General features: G+C 36.7%; 1 pseudogene across 1 annotated transcript; it reads left to right on the top strand.

Moving 5' to 3' along the window:
* The first annotated feature begins 1,116 nt into the window (after positions 1-1,116).
* Positions 1,117-1,770, top strand: LOC308638947 (ferritin light chain-like; annotated as a pseudogene). The gene has a single exon. The product of its transcript is annotated as a ferritin light chain-like (transcript).
* The last annotated feature ends 1,584 nt before the right edge of the window (positions 1,771-3,354 follow it).

Here is a 3,354-nt window from a genome sequence, read left to right as displayed (position 1 = left end):
GGTGCTGTGCTTCAAAGAAACCAAAACTGGAAATCATAGTGAATGCATTATACTGTGATTTTTTTTTTTCCAGTACTGGGGATCCAACTCAGGGCTTCACACATGCTATCCAAGGGCTCTACCATTGAGCTATATTCTAGCCCTTATATTGTGTACTCTGATAAAAAAAACAAAACCAGCAATGTATTGGTTCACAAGAGCCAATTATTAAATTTTCAATAATTTTTAGAGCCTGTTACTAAATGCTGCCATTATCAATAATTAATGATAGAAACTTAAGTTAGAGTAAAAAAAAATTCTTAAATACTGAAGACTCATCACTTCCTATTTTGCCACATTTTTTAAAATATTTGTTTAGTTGTTGATAGACCTTTATTTTATTCATTTATTTATATGCTGTGCTGAGAATCAAACCCAGTGCCCCACACATGCTAGGCAAGAACTCTCCACTAAGCTACAACTCCAGCCCTATTTTGCCACATTTTATAATTTTCTGTTCTTGAGGTTATTTAAATTTTTTTATCTGTATAGTGGAAATATTGTATAATAGGGTACCACTACACATTTCTTCTAAAATCTGTATTCAGTACAACATTAGTAGCTTAAAAGCAGCCATGGTGAATTGACACCATGGGAATCATGAAACACAATAATCAGGCCCATTCCCCCCCCCCAGAGAGTTAGTTGTTCAACATGTATCAACACACCATTAAAAAAAATAAAATGGAACTGCATGAGAACATACTCAAAGAGCTATCCTTAAACCTATAGCAGACTGGGAAATGCACACATGTATTCATGAGTTTTAAGTTAAAATAAGAAAGCATATTAAAATTAAAAAAAATATGTGTGTGTATGTATTTGTTATCCTCTATTTTTTTTCAATTAATATACAACTGTTGGCCCTAATTCAGAATAGGATTTCTACAGAGATAGAAAAAACTAGAAGGGTTTTTAACCCTTGGGAAAGTAGTTTGGCAACATTTATAGAGAAATTTAAAACTCCCTTTACCCAGAAACTTTATTTCTATTAAAAAAAATCATAATTGAGACCATCACTCCCAGAGGTCCCATGGATCTGTCTCTTGCTTCAACAGTGTTTGAATGGAACAGACCATGGGAAACCCTTTCTTCCAGATTCCAACCACCTTCCAATCTTATCTCCATTTGCAACTTCCGGGACCATCTTCTTGCCCATCTCCTGCTTCCAGGTCCTGCCAACTCTGTTTTTTGTGGTTAGCTCCTTATTGCCTACCAACCTTGACCTCCCAAATTCGTCAGAATTATTCCACTGAGGTAGAGGCTGCTATCAACCATCTGGTTTGCTTCTGCACACCTCCTACATCTACCTCTCTTTGGGCTTACTATTTTAAGACCTTGATCAATGTATCTCTGGAAGGCAGGGCTACTTCTTTTGAGACTTGGCAGAGGAGATGCACCAGGACACTGGGTCCCCTGAATATATAAAACCAGCACAGCAACCTCTTCTAGGACATGCAGAAACCTTTTCAAGATGAGTGGAGCAAGATCCTTGATGCCATGGAAGCGACCATGGCCCTGGAGAAGAACCTGAACCAAGCCATTTTGGATCTTCACACCTTGGGTTCTACTAGCACAGACCCACATCTCTGTGACTTCCTGGAGAGCTACTTCCTCAATGAGGAACTGAAGCTCATCAAGAAGATAGGACATCATCTGACTAACCTCCCCCATCTGGTGGGACCCTAGGCCAGTCTGGATAAATATCTCTTTGAAAGATTCACTCTCTAGCATGACTTAGGAAACCCTGGAGCCCAGTGGCCTTTCATGGGGTCCTTTGCATCTCCTAGCATCAGGGCTTTGACGTGAGCCTCTCTCTCCAGTCCCTAGGCTACATTTTAACTAACTTGGAGCCTCTCCCAAATGAAAAAAAAACTTTTTTCAGGGAAAAAAAATTGCTATATATGTATAAAAATATTAAAATTGATATATATGTATAAAATTAAAATTGATATGTATGTATAAAAATAATAAAAATATTATACATATGTCAAATATGTATAAAATATTACTCATACTGCTTAAAATGACAATAAGTAAATAAACAATCTAAATGTGAAACTTGAATAAATCATACCTATGAAATAGAGTATACATGATTAAAATCATTTTTAAAAGAATGTTTAATGACTAGGAAGAAATCCACCAAATATCAATAGTGGTTATCACTGGGTCATGAGATTTAAATTGATTCAATGTTTTGTAAAAAATAATGTATATGCATTAGAGAAGTATTAGGAAACAGATAAATCTAAGAAAATAATCATTCATAATTGTACAACACAAAAGTAACTACTTTAAATCTTTTATTTTTTATCTTTCCTTTGGTGTGTTTTTTGTTTTGCTTTACTTTTGGTACTGGGGATTGAACCCAGGGCCACTCTACCACTGAGCTAAACCCTCAGTCTTCTTTATTGTTTTTTTTAATACCTTTATTTCACTTATTTATTTATTTTTATTTTTTTTATTGGTTGTTCAAAACATTACATAGTTCTTGATATATCATATTTCACACTTTGACTCAAGTGGGTTATGAACTCCCATTTTTACCCCGTATACGGATTGCAGAATCACATCAGTTACACGTCCACTGATTTACATATTGACATACTCATGTCTGTTGTATTCTGCTGCCTTTCCTATCCTCTACTATCACCCCTCCACTCCCCTCCCCTCTTCTCTCTCTACCCCCTCTACTGTAATTCATTTCTCCCCCTTGTATTATTTTTCCCTTTCCCCTCACTTCCTCTTGTATGTAATTTTGTATAACCATGAGGGTCTCCTTCCATTTCCAAGCAATTTCCCTTCTCTCTCCCTTTCCCTCCCACCTCTCATCCCTGTTTAATGTTAGTCATCTTCTCATGCTCTTCTTCCCTACTCTGTTCTTAGTTACTCTCCTTATATCAAAGAAGACATTTGGCATTTGTTTTTTAGGGATTGGCTAGCTTCACTTAGCATAATCTGCTCTAATGCCATCCATTTCCCTCCAAATTCTATAATTTTGTCATTTTTTAATGCAGAGTAATACTCCATTGTGTATAAATGCCACATTTTTTTAATCCATTCGTCTATTGAAGGGCATCTAGGTTGGTTCCACAGTCTTGCTATTGTGAATTGTGCTGCTATGAACATCGATGTAGCAGTGTCCCTGGAGCATGCTGTTTTAAGGTCTTTAGGGAATAGACCCAGAAGGGGAATAGCTGGGTCAAATGGTGGTTCCATTCCCAGCTTTCCAAGAAATCTCCATACTGCTTTCCAAATTGGCTGCACCAATTTGCAGTCCCACCAACAATGTACAAGTGTACCCTTTTCCCC

The sequence above is a fragment of the Spermophilus citellus genome, assembly GCF_964194105.1.
Source record: "Spermophilus citellus genome assembly, chromosome: X".
NCBI classification, from domain to species: Eukaryota; Metazoa; Chordata; class Mammalia; order Rodentia; family Sciuridae; genus Spermophilus; species Spermophilus citellus.
This window is presented reverse-complemented; position numbering and strand designations above follow the sequence as displayed.